This window comes from Molossus molossus, unplaced genomic scaffold (genome assembly GCF_014108415.1).
Source record: "Molossus molossus isolate mMolMol1 unplaced genomic scaffold, mMolMol1.p scaffold_m16_p_13, whole genome shotgun sequence".
In the NCBI taxonomy this organism is placed as follows: Eukaryota; Metazoa; Chordata; class Mammalia; order Chiroptera; family Molossidae; genus Molossus; species Molossus molossus.
This window is the reverse complement of record NW_023425348.1, coordinates 66,402,795-66,428,713: the sequence shown is the minus strand read 5'-3', so window position 1 is coordinate 66,428,713 and position 25,919 is coordinate 66,402,795. Positions and strand designations below refer to the sequence as shown.

General features: G+C 38.7%; 1 pseudogene; it reads right to left on the bottom strand.

The window, feature by feature from the left end:
* Window positions 1-14,405: 14,405 nt before the first annotated feature.
* On the bottom strand, window positions 14,406-17,076 carry LOC118628639 (annotated as a pseudogene).
* Between the last annotated feature and the right edge of the window lie 8,843 nt (window positions 17,077-25,919).

Here is a 25,919-nt window from a genome sequence, read left to right as displayed (position 1 = left end):
CCCCACACTGGGGATTGGGAACACATCCTGGGCATGTGCCCTGACCAGGAATCAAACTAGTGACTTCTTGGTGCATGGGTCAACACCCAGCCACTGAGCCACACTGGCTGGGTTGCAGCCTTCTTAATTATTTACTTGGTCATTCTGGTGTAGCCAGCCACTTTCTTGAAAGTAAGGATCTACCATGAATCACCTAATTAATTTAAACTCAAGTATGGTAAAAGGAGTTCATTATGAATGACCAAAGATACCCCTACCATTCAGGAAATTCCAAATGTTTTTGAAGCTCAGTGTCAGGAACCTAGGACAAAAATCAGATATATTCTTTATCATAACACAACCACTGACCACATGTAATTTACATTTTAAAGTGATTTAAACAATCATTTGTTTATAGAAGATATTTATAAAAGGTAATAAACCACAGTTGTGATTTGGTTTTAAAGTCACAAACATTGTGCGTGAGTGTGTGTCTGTATTTGTACATGCTGTGAAAGAATGAAGGACAGAGAAAAATAATGCAAATCTATTGCAAGTGGAACACACAGAGATACACACACCACAAGCCCTCTCTGCGCGTCTGCAGCCAGGGCCCTGATGAGGTGTGATGGGTTGAATCTGCGCATGTTCCAAGTGAACTGAAGTTCTGATCTCTACAATACTTTTTGCAAGGAAGCATCGTTCCTTATTGTCATATTTTAGATGGTAATAGTTTTGTCATTTATGTATCTAAGAAAACTCAAATTAATGGGTTGTGAAGATACATAGATAAATTCCCACCCATACAACAGCTGAATCCATCTACATATTCATGTTGTATCCTTTAAGGCAAACCATTACTCTGTGAATCAGGGACATGTTTGGAGGCAACACTGCCTGGTAGATGGGGTTTCCGGATGAATTAGATCATCTTTGATCTAATTCCCATCAGGCTCCTTCACTCACTGGTTGGTGTTCCCCTGGCAAGTTTCTTTCTCTGCTCCAATTTCCTCAAGATTAAAGTGGCGATGACAACAGTATAAAATTCATGGGGCAGTTGTAAGAAGTGAATTAATTCATAGGTTTAAAACACTTAGCTACTGAATTATACATTTCCCCCTTTGTTTCTGTAGAGATCATTTAAAGCCTTCCTTATTTGTGAAGTGAAATTCCAAGGGTGGTCTGTGAAATGGTGGGTAAGACAGACACAAATTAAGGGAGATAAAGAGGACAAATTTTCCAAATACGGCAAGTCATAACAACACGAGGAGTATTTTAAATCATTTTGTTCTTGACATGGATGCTTTCTGAAACACAGGGATTCATATTTTGAAAAGGAGATGTATTTTGCTAACTTCTTTCTTTGAAGCTCAAAGGTTCTTATTTTACATTGAGAGACCTTGCAAAGAACCAGAGCCAGAGCAGTGTGATTGAGGAGATGCTTCCACACTGCCTTCTACCCTGGGGCAATCCGAGGAGATGGAGAACTGTGGTTCCCAGGCCGGGAGAGCCTCTGAACCCCACCCCCACCCCCTGGGAGAGACTCGGCAAGTACTCTTCCGATTTCAAAGATGCCTAATTCTCCAGGTTAGCTGTACCCTGGTTTGTCTCATTATTTACAATTTGATCTGTAATCCAAGGTAGCTGGACACTCCAGGAACCAGAGACGATGATGAATGGGAGTGAGGTGGATAACCTGCAGCCCAGCTTCTGTCGTGGGCCACAGGACACATCTTCCATGGAAACAGCATAAAGTTAGCGACCAGAATGGTGGCAGCATTATGACCAGTGTATGAAACATACCAACGGGCTTATTTTGGCTGAGGCTAGCCTTTTCGCCATGAATATAGCCTCTTCTTTTTTTTTTGGTAAGTGGGAAGTAATTTTAATCAAAGCTTTGCACATTTTCTTCCCACACATCTCGCTTTGTATTAGGAAATGACATTGTGATCCATTTCATGAGACTATTACAAAATACATACAGTAAAATATTAAAAATAAACACAAAAGGCAGGATGAGGTGAAATAAATTTTTTGTTCCCCCAAATGGCTACTCCAGTGTCCACGGCACACTAGAAAATCAAAACAAGTAAGTAATAAAAATCCCCCTAATTACAGCTTTCTAAAGAATTGGAGCGGGGAAGAACTGGGGTGAAAATGATGTGAAAGGGAACGGATGTTAGTAGAACTGCTTCAGTAACCAAGCTATTCTGAGCAAAATGCGCCCCTCCTCCCTCTTACATGCAGTGAATTCTGAACCAGGCTAAATTTTAAGATAGTCCTTCAAATGAAAGTAGGCAAAAGAGCCCCCCTCTCTTTCAGGGCATTCTCTAAGTTTCCTAAGAGCCTCTTTGTCCACAAAGCAATGGTGTGAACAGAAGCATGTCCAGGCATCACAGGTGGTCACAGCAGCCCTTGCATCACTTTCATAAAAGTGTCATGCACGTCACCTTAATTTGCACTGAGACAGAACCGTAGACCGGATTCAGGGGCCTGTAGGTGGTCAGAGCCCAGCAGAGGTGTTTGGACTTTCTCAGGTCGATCTAGTTTTCACTTGGTAGGAGCCTTCCCCTCTGCTCCTGGTCAGCTAGCAGCAAGCACCTTCTTGAACCCTCACGCTCCTCACATCAATCTGTCCTCTCTAAGGTCCCCCCCCCCCCCATTCTTGATTCAAGATACAACTAACACCAACGAGTGACGTTTTAGCCATGAGTAGAGGACGAAAGCAGAACATCATTTCTTCTTCCTCTCCTCCGACTCCAATTCTTTCTCGTAATAACTAACACAAACAGTACTTTCTACCTTCTGGCACGATTCTAAGCGCTTTACATGCACTAACTCAATTATCAGAGCGTTCCCTTGTGGGAGAATTATTTTACCCGTTTTCTGATGAGAAAATTGGGACACAAAGCGGGAAAGCAATTTGTCTACAACTAGTAAACCCAGTGCAGGCCACCTGATTCCAGAGCTTGTCTCTTTTTTTGTTTTAATTTTTTTTTCTTTATTGATTTTAGACAGGAAGGGAGAGGGAGAGAGAGAGAGAAATGTCAACGAGAGAGAACATGGATTAGATGCCTCCTGCATATCCCCACTGGGGATCTGGCCCACAACCTGGGCATGTGCCCTGACCAGGAATCAAACTGGCGACCTCTTGGTGCATGGGTCAGTGCTCAACCACTGAGCCTCACCAGCCAGGCGAGAGTTTGTCTCTTAATCACCGCACTATGTTGCCTTCTTAGAGTAATTGAGATCTTGGCTCTAGAGTCAGTTTGAAATGCGTTCAAATATTAGCTCTGCCAAATGCCTGCTTTTATTTTTTAACCAATTATAGTAAAGTTACTTAGCATTCTAAGCCCCAATTTTCTTATCCATAAAACAGTAAATACTAATTATCTTCTAGCTATGTCATGAGTAGTAAATAAAGTGATTAGCAGAGAGTGTGGCAGTGTGACAATATTCCAAAGTAAAATTTTATTAAACCTTGTATTTGTTTGTTTCATAAAGAATGAATGAAATTTAATGTTCTTTTTCAATCTACCTAAGGTACTGCTAAAATCTTGTTGATTGCCCTGGCTGGTTTGGCTCAGTGGTTAGAGCGTCAGCCTGTGGTCCAGAGAGACCCAGGTTCGGTTCCTGCTAAGGGCACGTACTTCGGTTGCAGTTTGTCCCCGGCCCTGGTTGGGTCATGTGGGAGGCAGCCACTCGATGTGTCCCTTTCACATCGATGTTTCTCTCTCTCTCTTTTCCTCTTTCTCCCTCCCATTCTATCTGAACAAAAAATAGAAAAATGCCCTCAGGTGAGGATAAAATAAATAAATAAATAAAATCTTGTTGATTAATCACTACAATGAAGGAGGCTTTCAATAAAATTGCTGTGGAAATAAATAGCACCCAAATGACACCAACCAAAGTCTATTTATTCAGAGTTTTCTTAGCTGGGATCCCTCCCACCTTACTTGGCAGAGACTCGAATGTGGGCAGGGGAGTTGGGAAGCTGTAAAGTGGGGACAAAGGAAGACTTCGGTGTGACCTGATTGGAGGTTGTGGGCATGGAGAAGTTAAAGTCTGGCTAAAGAGATGCAGGGCATCGTATACGATGGTTTAGTGGGGTGTATTTGGTTTGGTCTGAAGTTGAAAGCAGAGACAAAGGAAGTTGGCAGTGATTGACCAAACTTGATCTATTGTAGCTGGATTGTTGCAGACTGTGGTTTGGCTTCCTTGGCTGGTTGCTGCTGGTTATAGGTCAGAGTTCCATATTAACATATGGTTTGGCCATTGTGCACTTGTATAACGAGTCTCATGGTGTGTAATTAATTTAACTAACAGACAGTGATGCTTGGAACCATGGTAGGAAGGAGGTGGAGATGTGCAGATTTCTGGTGTTCCTGATTCCAGTTCAGAGCATCCCATATCTTCCTCTTTCTTTTGTCTTACATCTCATATATTTTCTCCTCCATCCCATGCTACCTTCTCCCCCTTCCCTTTTTATTAGAAAGAAGAAAATAAATTTTCAGAATTGGAATTTGAAGATGAGAGAACAGTTCACCTCTCCTTCCCCCTGCTCGCTTCACTCACACACGTGGAAGCTTTGAAGGTATTGAAACCGAAAGCGGTCCCCCACCTGCAGACTTCCCAGAAAGTGTTTGCTTGGACATCCTTGTGAAGGAGCTTTGAGGCACCCTCCTGTTTCATACAATAATCAGAGCTAGCATTCTTGACCTTGGGTCACACTGTATTATACTACGGTGTTTGCCACACGCTAACTTGAAATTCAATTGAGTTGACAAAACCAACCAAGTCCATGACATTATGTTGCCGTCAACATCTGCTGAATGGATAATACGCAGGACAAACATCCAGGCAGGGGCTGCTGAAAAGTCAGAGATGAAGCGCAGGCACGTTCTCCGTACCCTCGCTCCACCCCCATCCACCCCAGCAGTGCTCTAGGGCAGACTAATGCGTCATTTGGTTTCCACACCATAGTCTCAGTCATGTCCAATTTACCTGTCATGCTGGGAGAATGAGTGACATCTGACTGGACTGATCTTTGTGATTTTACACCATGTGCCACGAATATAAATTGTACTAAGGGCCCAGCTGGGATGTTTTTCCAAAGCATAAGAGAAATAAAAAATGCAATGTCTTCTCAAAACCATTTTCTATTTGAGGTCAACCTTGCTTTTCTTAAAACACCTCCTCAAACTTTCCTCTGGAAGGACAATTCTGTTAAAGGCTTTTTTGTTTTTGTTTTTGTTTTTTTTTTTGCTTTATTTGCACTTATTTTCTGATTATAGTGTTAATGTCTAATGTATCACCAAAAGACTACTGTGAATTGTATCCGTATTTGCCACCAGAATAAAAATGATTTATATTTAGAGTACAGAGTAGATCTAACCTTAATAACATTTCCCTGTTTCACGCTACATCGTGAATCATAAAATCTGGTTTTGTTTCTATTTTTTAATTTGCCTGGCTCCAACATTTATATTTGTGACAAGGAACGTTATTATAACACAGTATTCTCTGAGGAGTCATATTATCCCATGGGGCAGCCGCTTTTACTGAGACAGCATAATACTCATCATCAAAGGTACTGATGAAATGATTTCTAGAATTATCTCCAACAGAATTTAAATTTTATTAAGCAAAGATAATAGAGGAATAATATTTCCCTATTCTAGAAATAGAACTGTCTGCCTTTAAAGCTCACACTCTCTGTCTTTACTAAGCTTTCTTGAAACACCATTAAACCATCTTTTATTCAGATCATTAATAATCTCCAGTTTTAGGTGCTTTAAAAAAATTTTTTTTTTCTTTATTGATTTTTTTTGAGAGAGAGAGGAAGGGAGAGGGAGAAAGAGAGAAACATCGATGAGCAAGAACATCGATTGGCCACCTCCTGCGTGCCCCCCACTGGGGATCGGGCCGCAACCTGGGCATGTGCCCTGACTGGGAATCGAACTGGCGACCTCTTGGTTCATAGGTCCATGGTCAACCACTGAGCCACACCGGCCGGGCAATTTGGCTGCTATCTTATGCTTTAGGAATTATGTCAATCACTTCAGATTTGCTATTTCATTAGATACTTTTACCAATACTATTAAGCGGGTACTATTTTTAAGCTGCATTTTGTTTTTGTTTTTTGAGTCCTAGAGGAATTACGTGTTCCAATGTAATACAGCTAATGAAAAATGTGTCCGTGACCGGGAAACTGGGAGTTCCCTTCACTGGGGATTTATTCATCACAATTTAGAAAGACGATACTGAGTACCTACCATGAAGTGTTGACAGACTGTTCTGACTTTGTGCATCTATGCATAAATTCATTAATTTATTTTTAAAGAAAAGGAGTGTAATATAATAAAAAGACTGGATTATACATGCTTAAGTTTGAAACCTGACCCTATCACTTCATATCTGGGTGATTTGGAGGATAATTACTAAATTGTCTGTGCCTGTTACCTTTCTGTAAGATGAATAAATACTAACTACCTCAAATTATTTTTCATTTATATGAAATGATAAAATATAAGAAATGTCTACCACAGCGCATAGAACATGCTCTCAAAACTGGCAGTCTTATTAAATTTAAAGAGGGCCCCTTATTTCTAGCCCTGAAGATGCATGTCAAAGACTTAGAGGATTACTGTTTTCTAGGTATTATCCAAACTAAGATAAGCCAGGGGATGGAGTAGTACAGAGAAACTGAATTACTGGGGCAGTGTGCTGAGCACACAATGAGGTGGCACCTGCATCAGTTGACTGAGAGGCAGTGGACCAACAAGCAGGACACGCAGTTCAAACCTCATTCATTTTCTTTTTCAAACATCTATTTGTATAGCTCTCAAGGGAAATTAATTTATTCAGAAAACATTTATGATTCATTTAACTCAGGTCCTCACACATAATCTCTTGAAGTATTTATGTCATTTAAATGTAGAGCAGGACATGGCCATTGCGATTATCTTGTTAGGTGTGTGTCTTAGTTTGAGTTCCCCCAGAATTATCCCCCAAGAAAGCTTTGAGTACTGGTGATGTATTTGAGAGCTGAGGAAATACCAAAGAAGGAGTAAGAAGTGAGAAAGGAAAAGGATGGTAACTAATAATACAGGATATGTTTTCCTGTAAGCAATGAAGACAAAGAGAGCTTAATCCTATCAGGGGAACAATAAAGTCTACCCAGGGATGGCTAGCTGGCTTCTGCGGGGGACACTTACATCGGGGCACGTCCTAGTTATGGTCCCTTTCAGAGCTGACATTGGGAAGAGACTGTAGAGTCCAGTGGTCACAATGGTAACTGCAAGTTGAAACTGAGGTCAGAAGAGAAATAAAAGAACAGCCATCTGTTGGAATGTAAGTCACATTCAAAATACTTTGGGGAAGGATCTGCCAGAATCTGGGATATTGCATTATCAGCTGCTAAAGGAGCTCTAAAACTGAAGTTAAAATGACAGTAATAGTACAAATATGTAATATATATGTTTAAGCCCTTTGCCATTTACAAAGCACATATGATATTAATTCAATAACAAATAATTCAAGTTTCCCTTGAAACTTGAAAATACACATATGGACAGAGGAGGTCCATATGTAATTTTTTGTCATATCCTTGAGCCCAGCTACTTCAAATTACATTTGAGTATAGAGAGGAAAAGTGTATTTATATTCCCGAAAAGGTCACGATTGTGTCCACCATGTATTATCAAAACATGTTTTAGTACATGTGGAAGCCAATTTCAAGGTTGGTAAATTCCAATATCAACACTAACCTTTACTAGCATATCCATTACCCCTTATCTAATAAAATGGGGTTAAGAAACTTCATGTGCCTTTGTCAAGAGAAGCCGGTGTGTAAACTGTCAGAACCAGGACACTAGTCTGAGTGCAGAATCTAAATTCCAGCACCATACTCTCCTGGCATGCATGATAGTTTTAAAATACACAGTTCAAAGCATAAAATCTTTATTTTATTTAAAATCACTAGAAAGTAAACATTTCAGGAATTAATTTATAAGGCCCATGCATTACCTTAAAATTTGCCCATGCAACAGGAATCTTAAAATCTGTTCTTTCTAAACTGCTACTTTATACAAATTAGTTTTGATGCTAATTGTAGGGAAAAATGCCATTTTAGGAGATAGACACGTGTTAGAGTTGTACATTTTATTTTTATAGACATGATATAACCAATGCATAATATAATTTTAACACATAAAATCATATTCTTACTGCATTAATGTTTAGTTTTATTAAACATATAATGAGTCCCTACAATTATACAGATAACTTCCTACTTGATAATATTCTTAGGAAGACCTCTAACAATGTGAATATTTTAACATTAGACTCTCCCTCCTTTAAAGCTGAAGAAGGAGTGTGAGACTTTGACTTACTTTTTTAATAGATACAGAAATTAGATAGAGAAATCAAATGTATGGATTTAAACACGTAAAGAAAGGACATGTTGATGAAATGTCTGACAGCTATATACCATAATAGCTAAAAACTGAGAGAAGAATATTTTCTCTCAGGTTTGATTCTGTAATAACTTTTGGGGTAGCCAAGACAGGCAAGAAATTTCCATCAAAAATTAATGAAACATACAACGAGGTATCACCTCACACCTGTCAGAATGGCAGCCATCAACAAATCATCAAACAACAAGTGCTGGCGGGGATGCGGAGAAAAGGGGACTCTATACACTGCTGGTGGGAATGCAGACTAGAGCAGCCACTGTGGAAAGCAGTATGGAGCTTCCTCAAAAAATAAAAAATGGATCTGCCATTTGACCCAGTGATCCCACTTCTGGGAATATATCCTATGAATCCTGAAACACCAATCAGAAAGAATCTATGCACCCCTATGTTCACAGGAATGCTATTTACAATAGCTAAGATCTGGAAACAGCTCAAGTGCCCATCAGTAGATGAGCAGATAAAAAAATGTGGTACATTTACACAATGGAGTACTATACAATTATAAAAAAGAAGGATCTCCTACCCTTCCAGACAGCATGGATAGACCTGGAGACTGTTCTGTTAAGTGAAATAAGTCAGTGAAAGACAAATATCACATGATCTCACTTATAAGTGGAATCTAAAGAACAAAATAAACTGACGAACAAAATAGGTCCAGAGGTATGGATCCATGGAACTGAATAACATACTTTGGGGGAGAGTGTTGGCGGGGAGGGGACAGGAAGAGACTAATGAAAGAACATAATGTATATATGCATAAGCCCTGGACACAGACAATAGCATGGGGAAGGCCAAGGTGGGGTGGGCTTGGGTGGAGGGAAGCAAGAAGGGACAAAATGGGAGATGTGTAATACTGTCAACAACAAAGTAAAATTAATAAAACAAAGAGTTCTGAAATTTGTGAATGACAGAAATTACTATTGAAGGAATTGTATTCTGAGGAGACACGTTTCTCTCTGAGGTCAAGAGTTTCATTAGAGGTAATGTGTCACCCTTCTTAGAATTGTGATGATTTACAGATACAAACAGCTTTTAAATGGCTTATGTTAATTTCATTTAATCTTGGAAGATAGATAATATAAACCATATCTTCTTAACCACATTTTCAAACTAGTAAATTTTTATTTTATTTTTTTATTTTTTATCCTCACCCGAGGACATTTTTCCATTTTTTGCACAGACAGAGTGGGAGGGAGAGAGAGGAAGAGAGAAAGAGGGAAACATCGATGTGAAGTGGCTGCCACCCGCACGACCAACCAGGGCCGGGGACAAACTGCAACCGAGGTACGTGCCCTTAGCGGGAACCGAACCCAGGTCTCTCCGGACCGCAGGTGGATGCTCTAACCGCTGAGCCAAACCGGCCAGGGCCAAACTAGTAAATTTTAAACTTTTCAAATAGAGAAGAGTCTATTTGATAATAAGTAATAAATATTTATCTGGTTATTATTAAAACATTTTCATTTGCCTAAATATGATTATGATATAATTTACTCAACAGAGCATGAAATGTATATCAAACAGAGATGTGTTCTAAATTAACTTTCATTGCTTATTATTTGCAATATCTAAAAATTTCTCAAATGATGTCTGTGACAGAGTATGAATATATAAAATATGAATATTATATAACTAATACACATAAGAGCTTGGATAAGTTTATCACCTTTAGTTTATTCAGGTGCATAATAGGTTTGTCAGGGAAAAAAAACCTAACACTTGGCTGACCACATCATAGGAGATCAATATCTTTCTTTCTTTCTTTCTTTCTTTCTTTCTTTCTTTCTTTCTTTCTTTCTTTCTTTCTTTCTTTCTTTCTCTTTCTTCTTTCACTCTTTCTTCTTTCTCTATTTCTCTCTCTCTCTTTCTCTCTTTCTTTCTTTCTTTCTTTCTTTCTTTCTTTCTTTCTTTCTTTCTTTCTTTCTTTCTTTCTTTCTTTCTTTCTTTCTTTCTGCCATTTATCCATTTATCATCTTTTTTTTTTTCATTACCATTCAATATACCATCTAGAACTGCTTCTCCAATTTTAAGGACACTTTTTCTCTTTTCTCATACCTCATTGACTCCTATGCGTGGATTTTTTTTTCTTTCTTATTGTTATCTTACTTGAACATTTTTTCTACTCTTGTAGAAATAGGCTGGATATAATGAACACACATTATTGTTAAGGTATATTGAAAGTAAATAATGGGGAAAATGTAGGTGTGACTATTATTTTAAAGGTATTGTTGATGAGGGTCATACTCCCTGGTGATCATTTTCTGCTGAATGATAAAGGGTAAAACTCCCTTTTATTTTCTTTTTTATCCCTATCAAAGAGACAAATTATAGAGTTTTGTTCAATATTAAATAATATGATCCACTTAGTGGACAAGTATTCAAGAGTGAATTACAAAGGGATAATGAAAACTGGACTCAATATTTCAAAAATTTCAGAAGATGACATTGATCTTTTTATTGTATTTTTACAATAGAATAAAAATAGATCTTTAATTATCACCTTTCAGGACGCTGTAAAAGCACTCGGGTGCCAGAGCGAACTCTGCACCTCGCAGCTCTGAACGCCGTATTAACCCGCGCGCAGGCACAGTGGGGCGGCTGCAGGACAGGGGCTGGGTTCTGAGCGTTTGCTCGCCCATTTCTCTCTCCACTTACTGATACCCACTTCATATGTATGTTTCAGAACTTGGGAACTATGTTGGTAAACTTTATAAGTAAAAAGCAACTGAGAAAAAATGCCCAACAAAACAACCACGAACATTATTCACAGGAGATTTGCCCACATTGCCATGTATTTATTAGAATCTTATTTTAAATATAAGTTGAACCATATGAAATTCTATTTGTAAAAATCAAAATGAGTTAAATCTTATAAATTTTATTGACATGACAGACAAAATGACACAAGTCTTTTCATGGAACTATGCTGGCTAGCAGCTATTTTTATTCAGGATTTAGGTGGCTGTATTAATTCTAACATTAGTATTCCTTCATCAATCCAACAGTATTTACCAAGGGCCTGCTAGCTGGCAGACACTGTACTGTGGACTTAGGTGACACTACTGGGCAAAACAACCAGTATCTTTACCCTCATCAAATGTACCATCTGGTAGATGACACATAAAATATATAATTAAAATATAGGTATAGTATTTTAATTAGCATTAAGTGCTGAAAATTAAAATACATAGTCGAGAAAGAAGATATTTTGTGAGGAAATAGGGCTAACATTTTAAAGTCGTTGCTCTGGGAGGTTTCAAGAAAAAATAAAATCTGGAAAGTAAGGAGGGGCATGTCATCGGCTTTAGCAAAACCTTGCGGGCAGAAGGAGAAGCCAGCAGGAGCACCTTGAGCCAGAGGAAGCTTCGCGTGAGGACAGCGTCGATATGGATAGAAGGGGTTAGCCAGAAGGGAAAAGCATGAATAAGAAGATACAGAAATCATGGTGGCACCAGGGAAGGCAGAACCTTTGGAATCCGAGGTAGAACTTTCGCTCTGGCTCTCAGAGAGATGGGACCATTAGGAGGCTCTGAACTGAGATGTAACATCATCTTAGTTCTTTTCTAACAGCCTTACTCTGTGTGGTGGGTTGGGAATAGATTTGGGAGCAGGAATCGATGCTGGAAGACACATTTGCAGGCTGATACAATCATCCCAGTGTGATGTAATTTACTTGGGACAGAATGGGGGGCCAGGTAGGGGATGGGAATTTGGCTTTTAGATATATTGAAAGGGAGAACTGACAGTAATTCCTGAATTACAGAACATTAGTGTGTGTGAAATAGAGGGAGTAACCCCAAGATTTTTGGCTTTACCTGGGAGAAGGGTAACGTTGCCATAAACATGTTGGAGAAGACTGTGATAGAAAAGAATATCAGGATTTGGGTTGTAGGTGTACTGCATTTAAGAGGACAAGTAGGTATTGAGTGTGAAGTACTAGATTTATTAGGATTCCATTAGGGCATCAGAACCAGTAGCAATTATATGGAAGAAGGGTTTAGTATAGAGATTAGACTTCCCAAATTGTTGCAACCGATGAAGAATATTTTGGAAAGCTATACCCCAACAAGGAAATCACTGTCTAGCAGGGGGTTGGCAGGCGGGGAGAAAACGGAAACTGAGTCAGAGCTAGCAGTGCAGAACAAACCCCAAGCGGCATGCAACAATTTACAGTGACAAAATGGAACCTGTGAGAACACTCTGGAAACATATATTTCTCTTCCTCCCGCCAACCTCAGTAATGAGGACTGGCTTGCAGAAGTTGGATCTCTCTGCTACAGAGATACATTATGTGCTTGGCCCCAAACCAGAGAAGCTGAAAAGAGAACATGTCAGCCAGAGAGGCCTGGATGCTGTGACCTTCCATATCTACAAGGTAAGCCAGCAGATTAGGCACCCTGCTTCGATGCTGAGTGCTTACGGCCATTGCTTTCCTTCCAAAGATGTTTTTTTCCCTGTGATCAGCCCTGACCTGGAAATATACAGATATACAGAGGAGAAAATTGTGGGAAATGTTAACCAGTTGACAGTACACCACCACCGTGTGTAGGCAGTTACGTGGTGTGCCAAGAATGCTGGGAGGAGAAAGGGCTTAAAATCTGTGCCTGGATTCAGTCCATTTGAGGTGGTCCACCAAGTGAAGCAATTGTATTACATCACCTAATGGACGCATGTAGAGAGAAGGGAGAAAAGTGCATAAAAATGAAGCCCCAGCTGTGACTGGTTTGGTTCAGTGGTTAGAGCGTCAGCCCATGGATCAATGAGTTGCGGGTTCGATTCCAGCCAAGGGCATGTACCTCGGTTGTGGTTTTACCCAGCCCTGATTGGGGTCATGCAGGAGGCAACCACTCAGTGTGTCCCTCTCATGTCAATGTTTCTCTCTCTCTCTCTTCCTCTCCCTCCCTCCCACTCTATCTAAACAGAAATGGAAAAATATCCTCGGGTGAGGATTAAAAAAAGAGAAGACCCTGGGCACTCCAATTTTTTGATGTCGAGGATGTAAGGAGGGACTTGCCAAGAACACTGAGAACAAAGAGTATAGGATGAAAATCTACTGAAGGCAGGATTCAAAAAGTCAAGCAAAGACAGAGTGAGTCAATAAAGAACGTGATAATTTCTCCTTTCCCCCCACCATTACTGCATTTTATCGTCGGGTAAATGGTCTTCAGGTTTTCATCCAAATTGTCTACCTGGACACAATGAAGCATATAGGACAGCGCCAATCCTTTCTGTGTCATTAGGTGACAAAATCACTTGAAATGCATTTTTATCTTTTTACAAATGAAAAAAAAAAGTTTGTTAAGGAAAGAACAATTTTTAAAATTAAATTTATTGGGGTGATATTGGTTAATAAGATTACATAGGTTTCAAGTGTGCATTTCCATGATACATGGTCTGTGTACTGCACTGTGTACCCACCGCCCAGAGCCCGTCATCTTGTCACCACGTCTGGCTCCCTTCCCCCTTTACTCTCTCCCGGACCCAATCCCCCTTCCCTCTGGTAACCGCCACACTGTTGTCTGTGTCTGCTTTTGTTTGTTTTTCTTCTTTGTTTATTTGTTACTTTATATTTTATCTCAAACATATGAGTGAAATCATATGGTACCTAACTCTTTCTGACTGACTTATTTCACTTAGCATGATATTCTCAAGGTCCACCCATGTTGTTGCAATGGCAGTATTTCTTCTTTTCTTATGGCTGGTTAGTTTTCCATTGCAAATACGTACCACATCCTCTTTATCCAATTATCTACGGAAGGACATTCTATTATTTCTAACAGCTCTCCCTAGAGAGGGTTTTATAAACGAGAGCACAATCTGAAGACAATTATTACAATTTTAATCAGTAACACACAATGTAGGGTGCATATTTTATAACTGGGAACTTGCTAAAGCTTATGACATGGTGTTATAAATGTGTTATTAAAAACTACATGTTCAGTGGTAACTGTGTTATGGCTCAACAGTTCCGTATCAGCACAACTTATGAACATCCCCATCTTTCACCATCACAGAGAACCCATACTCATGAAGAAAGGCAGTCAGAACAGGCATGCCTACATTTTTTCAGAGTGTTAATTAGACACCCCTGGATGTGTCTACCATGTTGTTTATGAAATCTATTAATAGCTCGAAACATTAAGTGCAACACTATCTCATTATCTGGAATGCCACACTGGAAATAATTCCATCCTTGTTAATTGTGTCCAAACCATATTCTTTAGTTAAGGATCAGCATCTTAAAACTCAGAGACATGAAGCATTCCTGCAGAATAATTTTAATTCTTTCTCTGAAATGGCCTCTGTTGCCTGGCCTATGGACTGCAGCATTTTGTCAACATGAATATTCACAGCAGAAGCATCCTTCTTGTCTTCAACATGGCACACATTTTGGGTTTTATATATGCACCCAAATAGGTAGTCATATAGGAAATGGTGCCACAAACAGGTAAGTATCCGTGGTCCTCCTTGGCAACAAAGTTCTTGAAGGCATAAGCTGAAACCCAAAAGGATGGACTCTGTTTGCTGATATTTATGCAGCAATCATTCTTTAATATCGATTGGACTCTGAATGGTCATTGCTGTGTTTAGATTTTTAATGGCTTCTTCAAATTTCTCTTTATCCGGGAGCCCCCATTGATTCTTTAGAATCCCTTGTCAAATCAAATCCCTGAAGTGAAGACCTCTTTTTCCTTATACATTTTAAGTATTCACTCATTTGTTTCACTATTTCCCTGTGCTAAATATTTAGTTGTAATTACAATTCATGGAGTGTGGCTATGGTCCTCTATTTCTCCATGTGCAGTCATAAGACTGCAAATGTTCTCTCAGCTCAGAAAATGGTTTATCCAGTTGTAGAACTTCTAATCCACTTTCTGGGTGAAATTCAATGACAGGATGAATTTATAATGATCCTGCTATATCCAACTAGCCATATATATATCTACCACAGACTGAAATTGAGATTTGTAGGCAACAAAATTTCAGACATCATACGCAGCAGAATTTTCACTGATACATCACCTAAGGCAACAGAAACAAAGGAGAAAATGAACACATGGGACTACATCAAACTCAAAAGCTTCAGCACAGCAAAAGAAACAATCATCAAAATGGAAAGGCGACCCACCATAGAGGAGAGCATAATTGCCAATGATACATCAGATAAGGGGTTAATCTCCAATATATATAGAGTGCTCATACAACTCAACAAAAGGAAGACAAAGAACCCAATTAAAAAATGGGCAGAGGAGCTGAATAGACACCTCTCCAAACAGGACATACAAATGGCCAAAAGACATATGAAGAAATGCTCAACATCACTAATCATCAGAGAGATGCAAATTAAAACAACAATGAGGTATCACCTCACACCTGTCAGAATGGCCGCCATCAACAAATCATCAAACAAGTGTTGGTGAGGTTGTGGAGAAAAGGGGACTCTAGTACACTGCTGGTGGGAATGCAGACTGGTGCAGCCACTATGGAAAACAATATGGTGTTACCTCAAAAAATTAAAAATTGAACTTCCATTTGATCCAGTGATCCCACTTCTAGGAATATACCCTAAGAAGCCTGAAACACCAATCAGAAAGAATACATGTACCCCTATGTTCATAGCAGCACTATTTACAATAGCTAAGATCTGGAAACAGCCCAAGTGTCCATCAGTAGACGAATGGATAAAAAAGCAGTGGTACATATACACAATGGAGTATTATGCAGCTGTAAGCAAGAAAGATCTCTTATCCTTTGAGAGGACATGAAGGGACCTGGAAAGTGTCATCCTAAGTGAAACAAGCCAAACAGAGAAAGACAAGTATTATATGATCTCACTTATTTGTGGAATATAATGAACATAACAGTGAGGAATGGGGTAGTCCCAGAGACGTGGAAGTGGGGTACAGACTGACAATCCTCAGAAGAGTGGGTGGGGGGGAGAGATAAACCACAGAACTTATATGCATGTATGCATGAACAATGGACATGGACAACAAAGCAGGGGACAGGGCAGTGAGGGAGGGGGAGGGAGGAATCAGTGGGGGAAAAAGGAGACACATCTGTAACAAAAATAAATAAATTAATTAAATTAAAATAAATAAATAAATAAATAAATAAATAAATAAATAAATAAATAAAAGTGTGCCCTGGCCTGTTTGGCTCAGCGGTTAGAGCGTCCACCTGCGGTCCGGAGAGGCCCGGGTTCGGTTCCCGCTAAGGGCATGTACCTCGGTTGCAGTTTGTCCCCGGCCCTGGTTGGTCATGCGGGTGGCAGCCACTCGATGTGTCCCTTCACATCGATGTTTCCCTCTCTCTCTCTTCCTCTCTCTCCCTCCCACTCTGTCTGTACAAAAAATAGAAAAATGTCCTCGGATGAGGATTAAATAAATAAATAAATAAATAAAAATAAATAAATAAAAGTGAGATTTGGGAATTCCAGAGAACATCAGATAATTTGGTAATATTCTTTTGGGCAACCAATTTCTATCCACAGTGCTTAACCTACTGGAAAAAGAAAGGTCATATTTTAGGTTTTCTGAACTCTGTTCTACAAACTTACAGACACAATGTTATTTAATTCTTATAATAATTCCATGATAACTTGAGCTTGGTTCTTGCTGATATTTGCTTATTTGTAGGGAAAAATAATGTTTTTAACATCTTCTAGGCGGATCGATTTTCATTAGTATTTGTAAACAAATTCATACCTGGTAGTAGCAGGTTTTTAACAATTTCATTTCCTGCCCAGCTACTTCTCTTGAAAAACCAAAAAAACAAAAACAAAAACAAAAACAGCTGGTTTCATTCTAAGCCCATTTAATACTGGTAAACGAAGACTCCAGTATAAATTATGTAAAGTGAAAATACAAAGAATCTCCAGCCTATATTCTGTTCCATAGTCATTGGCAGGCACCCTGTTCTCACACAGAGCGGATGCTAGGAACCGTCTATTTCCAGCTCTCCAGTGGGGTCACTTAACCTCTTTTTACCTTAAAAAATAGGGATACATTGTCTTTTGATTCACCTCAGTGAGATGATGTGACTATTGGTGAGATCATATTGGTGAAACACTTTGATTGTCTCACAAAATGGTTGCCATGTGATTTAAAAACCACCTATTGGATTTTTCCTATCTGAAGAACAAACCCATGACATTAGATTGTTCCTGCAGCAGTGCATGGGGTCAGAACGAAGGAAGCTTTGTTTTGTTTGTTTTTTCCCCAGGCAAAAAACTATCAAATGATTCGTGGTTGCCAAAAGTGGCCTGTCTGTCTTAGAGAAATCTCTGATGACTAAGTGATGATTTCATAAATGTCCTTTAGGCATGTACATCTCTGAAATGCAGATGAGAGCCCCAAAGACAGGATGTGAGGCATCTGATTCCTGGGAATGGATCTCTCTTCCTTGTGATCTGTTTTGTGGCATTACTTTTTACCAATTTCTCAGATTATAAACCCAGATTATAAAATGCGAAGCATTTTAGTCTACTTTATTTAACACATACAATCCAAATCTCAACATTCTGCGCACTCTTTTGCCACATTTTACTAACCCTGTCTTGTTTCTTAAGCCTCATTAATCAGCTATATTTCAGCCTGGCTGGTGTGGCTCAGTGGTTGAGCATCGACCCATGCACCAAGAGGTCACTGGTTTGATTCTCGGTCAGGGCACATGCCCAAGTTGTGGGTCCAATCCCCAGTGGGGGGCATGCAGGAGGCAGCCAATCAATTTCTCTCTCATTGATGTTTCTATCTCTCTCTCCCTCTCCCTTCCTCTCTCTCTAAATCAATAGAGAAAAAATAAAATTAATCAGCTATATTTCAGACTGCCATGATCCTCTTATCTTGAATATTGTAATGAACTTCTGTCTGGTCTTCTGCATTATTATTATATTTCTCCATGATATTCTCCATAGTCATGGTGTATGTGGTTTCTAGTCACTCTGTCAAATCTACAATTTGTCCCTGTCCCAAGTAAAGCATTTTGTTCTAGTCATGCTGAAAACTTACAGCTTTCTGAGGACATGATGTGCCCCATTTTCTAGCCTTTGCATGTGACTTCTGTCCGAAATGCTCTGCTATGGGAGGCAGAGTATAATGTGGTGGTTAGAAGCTGGATGCTTGTCATCTAGTCCCATGCTACCTATACTACCTTGGGCAATGTTCTAAACTCTGTCTCCAGTTCCCCATCTTGAAAATGGAGGAATGATGTTGATAATGATAATGATGATAATGATGATGATGATGAGGAGGAGGAGGATGATAATAGTAATAATAATAAGCCTGGCTGTTGTGGCTCAGTGGTTCAGTGTCACACTATGTACCAAGAGGTCGCTGGTTCAGTTCCCAGTCAAGACACATGCCCGGGTTGTGGGTCTGATCCCAGGTAGGGGGCATGCAAGACGGAGCCAATAGATGTATCTCTCTCACATTGCTGTTTCTGTATTTCTCTCCCTTCCTCTCTCTCTAAAAAATCAATTAAAAAAACATTTAAAAAATAATTAATAATAATAATTTCTACCTTAAGGGTTTTTGTTAGGTATAAATGAGGTAATTAATACATGGAAAACATTTAGTACTATGCCATGAATATAGTCAGTAACTAATACTGTTACCTATTATTATATTTAAGCCAATTCTAACTTATCCCGTGTTAAGTTTTAATTTGGTTATTCTTCTCTCTCAGTAAAACTTTTACACCACATTTCTTCCTCTTCTATCACTCCCTTTTTGTACCAAATTTCTACATTCTGTAGATAATTTTATAATAGAGCACTTACAGATGATTGGTATTATATGTCTATCTTGCTTAATGGAATATGAGTCTTAAAGTTAGGATATTTATTTATTTATTTATTTATTTATATTTCGACTTTTTGTTATAAAACCCGCCATAAGATAGAGATAGATGCTTAATCAGTATATTGACATAGGAATGAAAAATACAGTCAAGAAAGGTTTATTTAAAAATACTTCTGGGAGGTCCAGTAGGAATCACTACTCTCTAATTCTGAGGAATATGTGACCCTAAGGCTTGAGAGGATAATTATTTTTCTCAAACACATGAATGATCTTTTTCCCAGTAGTGTGAAATGAATACTTAATGAAAAAGAGTCCTGTTCCTTTCAACTGTACCATTGGAGAAATTCTTCTCCTGTTTCCAACTGACTTCTTCATTGACCCAAAAAGCTGAAATGTTTTGTTCAGCAAAAAGTCCCAGATGGCTTTTGGCAGTTACAACTTAGCACAACAGGGGAGCACAATAGGAGAGGTTTGCATTGAAATATGGCAGAATTTCTACACTGTTCTGACAGCTGCAATTTGGAAGCAACATTAATTACTATTCAGCAATATTTTCTGAACCATATACATTTCATAAGTTGAAAATGAGAGAGTAAAGTTTTAGTGTTATTTTTTTACATCATATTTTTTGTTGTTTCGTTTTTAACTACTTGCTTAATTAAAATGGAAATATAGTCATATAGCCATAATTAGATCAGAACACCTCAGCAACCTTATGAAAAGGACATTAGTGGATCTCTATTATTTTTATAATTTTATCACAAAGTCATTTCCATTAATTAAGTGAAAGGATTTCTAAAGAACATCAATTTTGAGTTCTCATAGCCAATGCTGCTCTCAATTTTTTTTCTGAAAGCATTTTCTCTATTGTCTTTGTGCTTGTTAAAAGACATTTTAAAAATGACTGCTTATGATAAACAATTTAATCAGGAATTTAGCTTTAGGTATTTGGGAGAAAATGAATTAAATTTTTTAGTATTTTGATATTTGTCTTTAGTGCATAAGTTTGACAAATCATTTTATTATTGTTAGCTTCAACAATATTATTGTTAGCTTCACTGCCCAATACAATGGTACCTCATGCGTAATTGATGTGTATAAAAAACCTCATTTCTAGTGGTTGCAAGGAGATATTTGCTTTTTTCTGATGAGCTCTGAGTAACTTTAAGAAAAAATATCTGGCCCTGGCCGGTTTGGCTCAGCGGTTAGAGCGTCGGCCTGCGGTCCGGAGAGACCCGGGTTCGGTTCCCGCTAAGGGCATGTACCTCGGTTGCAGTTTGTCCCCGGCCCTGGTTGGTCGTGCGGGTGGCAGCCACTCAATGTGTCCCTTTCACGTCGATGTTTCTCTCTCTTTCTCCCTTCCTCTCTCTTCCCCCCCCACTCTATCTGTACAAAAAATGGAAAAATATCCTCGGGTGAGGATAAAAAAAAAGAAAAAAGAAAAAATATCTGAAATCAAGGACATAGGGGTTTGTTTTCAGCCTCCAAATGTTTTAACTTCTACTGGGCTGAATCAGCTACCTCCACAACCACCAGTATGTATCTCATAAAATTAATTTCAATGTGCATCATCAAAATATATGAACAAATATGAAGGAGGGAGAAAAAGCAGAATATGTCTGGTGTTCGAAACATCGATTTTACTGATAATTAGCCTCACAATCCTACTAGAAAAACTGCCAAGACGTTTTATACTCCAGGTTGTTGATTTGCAAATTCACTGGTTAAGTGCAAGGAGGGACAAGAATCAGACTGTCTATATGTGTATTCTAGGTTCAGATCTACCACTGAAGTTACTAATACACATTCATGCTTAATAAAGCTCTCTACTTCACAGAACGCGAAATGGCATCTGGATAGACATTTGAATGACCTTTAAGCTCTTTTATTCATACCCTTCAATTCATAGTCAGTCTTCCCAAAATACTAATATATTTCTATTTTGAGCTCCAAATCTCATGGACTTTCTTACTTCCATTTTCTATACTAATTCTCCAACCAACCAGTTACCAAAGACTATCAATTTTGGAAATATGTCTCAATTTTTTATTTTTTCACCATTCTCATTTCGAATGCCTTACTATCAACTACAGTCATGTCTTGCATCCAATTTTGTCTCCTCCCAATATCTTCTCACATAAACTTTGAATGACCCTGATTAGAACAGGAGTTGCAGGTTTCTTGTTGATTTATATCATCTCTATAAAATAAAACCTAAACTCTCTGCAGCGAGTTATCCAAGGCCCACTAACCTGGTCGTCTCAAATCCTCTCCTTTTCCTATGATTCCCTCAGTTTGTAGTCCCTGCCCCACCACTTACACACATTCTTGGTTTTCCTTAATGGGGCACATTTTCTTCACATATTTCTTTCTTTCTTTCTTTTTTTTTTAATCCTCACTCGAGGACATTTTTCCATTTTTTGTTTAGATAGAGCGGGAGGGAGAGAGAGGAAGAGAGAGAGAGAGAAACATCGATGTGAAGGGACACATCGAGTGGCTGCCACCCGCACAACCAACCAGGGCCAGGGACAAACTGCAACCGAGGTACGTGCCCTTAGCGGGAACCGAACCCGGGTCTCTCTGTACCGCAGGTCGATGCTGCAACCGCTGAGCCAAACCAGCCAGGGCTTCACATATTTCTTTCAATGTGACATACCATTCTTTTTGTCATCCCTTGCAAACTGTCTTATCTCTCTTCATGCCTCCAGGCCAAGCTCTTATCCTGTTTCCCTGGTACAACTTTGCATAAACTTAGAAAGAGACTCAGTATGTCCCTGTGTGATTAACCTGTAACAGTTTACATGCTCTACTAGAAGGGCTTTCCCCCTGTTTCTCTCACTAGACTGAACACTCCTTGAGAGTATATACCAAGAGTTATTATTTTCGTACAATTCTACAAAAAACATTAGAGAAGGCTAAGACTGTACAAAACACTCAATAAACATCAAATGAGTGAATTAAATCCATTCTCATTCTCACTCTCCTTAAAATACCCACCATCTCCAGTGAGTTAAATTAATAATTAATTTTAATTTAGTACCTATCCAGAAAGCAAAGAATGCACCTCTCATTTTCCATACCTAACATCATCTTCTCTGCTTTATAAATGCTTCCAAGGGAAAGTTTTCATCATGGGACCATTTTTTTTTGCACAGTAAGACCTAAGTGTAAAGCAACTCTGAAACTTTGCATTGGACACTGTTGCTTCATAAAAAGTTACCATACTGAAATAAGTCATTGCAAGGAAAAAAATATTTGTTGAAAGTTGGAAAAAGAAAGAAAACCTGACTTTTGGGAAAGGGATATGAATCAGATTAACGGAAGAATCACATTATGTGCCATAAAGGTTTTATGTGCTATAAAATGTGACGAGTCATTAAAAGTGGTGAATTGACACAAACAAAATCCTAACGAAATCCAGATAGGGTAAACTGTAGTCGTAAACATAAATTTACATTCCGCTAAGAATTTCTGTGCACCTATCTCAAAAGATATGCCTAGTGACTAAATTGTTTGGATATGCTAGGCATGTAGTGTTTGGATATTTGACATACGAGCAACTGCTCACATATCATTCTTGACAAGATCATTTATTTTTACTCTCTGATGTAGAAATATGATTGTATTATACACTCACATGTAGTTCTTCATCATTTTCCCATTAACAAAAAAGATAAATAAAAATGCCTTTTCAAAATCGTGTTCCCCCACTGTGGGGAGGCAGTGCTCCAAGACACTTCTATAGGCTTTGTGACCGGGCTGCTCACGAGGAGGGTTACATAGTCAACGGTCTTGAAACCAAAGATAGTTTCTCTCTCTTGGTAAGAAGCAGGTATGTTTCCTTAACAGGGTGCTAAGGATAATGCCTCCTTGCTTAGGTTTCTTGTATAAATTGGGGGTTTCCTACGCCAGGGGTTCCCAGCTGTGCCTTAGATCTACTGCTGAGCGTTATTCACCTGGTCCTGCTTCACATCCTCCCCGTGGGACATGGGGACGGGGAAACCCATTGGGACATGCAGCTCATGCTTCCTGTGACACAGTGGATACTAAACTGCTGAAATCCATCTGGCTCACTGCTTCCTTATTGGCAGAATACACCGGAGTGCGGGTGCTGATCAGCACGGCTGCTTGGCTACTAGACAATTTTGCTTCCCGGAACATTGAGAAACGCTATCTAACACTTCTCGTCTCTTCCCTAGGGACAATAACAGCGTCCTTTGTATTTTCTCTGTCTCTGACCTCACTCATCAGGTAGTTAAAATGACAATGATTTCTAGTCCTGCTGCTTGTAATGCTATGTCTCACAAGCCTGCTTTAATCTCATCTCAACCAACTTCCTGACATAGTTTCCCACCCAAACTTGCCTAAACTGGCTGCTTCCACTAAAACTGTAAACGGTTAGACCGCCAGCTAGAGACACATTCTTTACAACTGGAACAAAATTCCTAATCACTGCAGTGTCTGTTTTCACCTCCTCCTCAGCGCGCAGGTCCACGCTGCCCCGTGTCAGTGATGGTCCATTACAATCCCAAATCTTATTACAACAGTACCGAGCAAGTTACACAGATGAACCACACAGACCGTCCCCAGCTTCTTCATACCCTTACTATTCTGTCGCTTCACACGTCTTAAATTTCGATCTTAAGATGGGTAAAAATGCATACACTGTTACAACTCCTTAACCTTGTAGGCCCCCCCCCCCCCATTTCTTTAAGAAGGATTTAATACTTTGAACATTTATATTACAGTAACAATAATTTGTTTCATGTTCCTGTTCATAAGGTGTAAGACGAGTCACAAACATCAAGTTTGAATATTTTTCTGTATATTAGAAAAGTAATACTTGTTTGTCATGGACATTTTTACAAGATTGTAGGAGTACTATAAAAAAGGAAAATATTTGTTGATTCCTTAGTATGTGCTTTGCAAAATGAACTACCTACATGAACTTATAAACTTATATAGAGTAGAAACTATTACCTTCCTTTTCATATGTGTAAACTGAAGCACAGAGAAAATAAGTAATTTGCAAAGATCATACAACTTTTAGAGAAAAGTCAGCATTTTATAGGGTACAAATCATATTTTATTAAAATTTACTTTAGACACACTTTAAAATTTTATATCATATATTCACATAGCTATACTATAATTAATTAAGACTGTCCCTATTAAAAATTTTTCCAATTTTTTTTTATTTTTATAAAAATTTAAGTAACCTTTGAGATACAATTCTGGCATTCACTCCTACTGAATTAGTTTCTTGAAGGAAAAACACCTTCTTTGATCTGTCTTTTAAATTTTCCTTCCTTCCTAATTTATCCCTGATAATCAATAATATTTAACATAGTGATATAAATATATGTAGTGGGGATCAATAATTGTTTATGGAATGACTGCTTAGCCATTGCATTACTGAGCATAGTACTTTGTCAGGCACACATTTGAAGCTGACATTATGGGGTTTCCTAAGCTAATATCTGCGCTTTCCTATGGCCACTGCCAGAGGCAGAAATGATGATTTTTCTTAAGTTTTTGAGAAACTTTTGCCGGAAATGGCTCCTTGATTTCACCCAATGTGATGTGCTTCACGTACTAACATGCTCATATGCCTACCAAGTTTTCAGCGGTTTGCATCCTGGAATTTGTTTTTCTACAGTGTTGTTTAAGGCCTCATTGAGTTTTTGAGTGTCTAAGGATCCCAGCCGTGCTAACCACCCGTTGTGCACTGCGGCAATGACATAAGCAAGGCTCCAGTCTGATGACCTGTGCATTTTTTATGTATAAATGAATGAATAATCTAAATGTGGGAATAGTTTCACAGCAGCCATAATATCATGTACACAAAAAGAAGAGAGAAAGAAAGAACTTTATTTTGAAGGGAAATTAAACTCAGCCCCTCTACTTCATCTAATGCCACCTTAGCAATTTTTGAGCTCTTTTTAAAAAGTAAAATGTTTGTAATAAAAGCTTATTTTTATATTTATCATTTTGTAATGAAGTGTGAATACTTACCTCTCAATTTTTAACAAATGATCTTCTTGTGTTTCCAGCCATGATATTTTCAGACACCACTTGTTGAAGTTAAAATAAGGTTTTTAGAACAAAGCTATAGTCTTCTTAGCTCAATTTTATTGCAGAACTATGCATCTTAGATAAATTATTCTTGGTGAAATAATTCTTCATCTTATCATCTCTCAAAAGTTACATCTGAGCCTGGCCTGTGTGGCTCAGTGGATTGAGAATCCACCCATGAACTGAGAGGTCCCGTTTAGATTCCCGGTCGGAGGGCACATGTCTGGGTTGTGGGCTTGATCCCCGGTAGGGGGTGTGCAGGAGGCAGCTGACCAATGTTTCTCGCTCTCTCTCTCTCAAAAAAAAAATCAATGAAAACATGTATTTTTTAAAAAGTTACATCTGAGGTGCTGTGTACATTATGCTCTGATAAGAGACCTCAGCTTTTATTGAATACTTAATCACCCATAAACATGTTTCAATTTCTCAGTTTTTCTTCCCTGTATATTAACATTTAAAAAATTCTGAATGCATAGATTTATTTTTATTTTTATTTTTTTACTTATTTTTATTCATTTGTTTTTGTTACAGATGTTTCTCCTTTTCCCCCCATTGACACCCTCCTCCCCATACCCCCACCCCGTCCCCA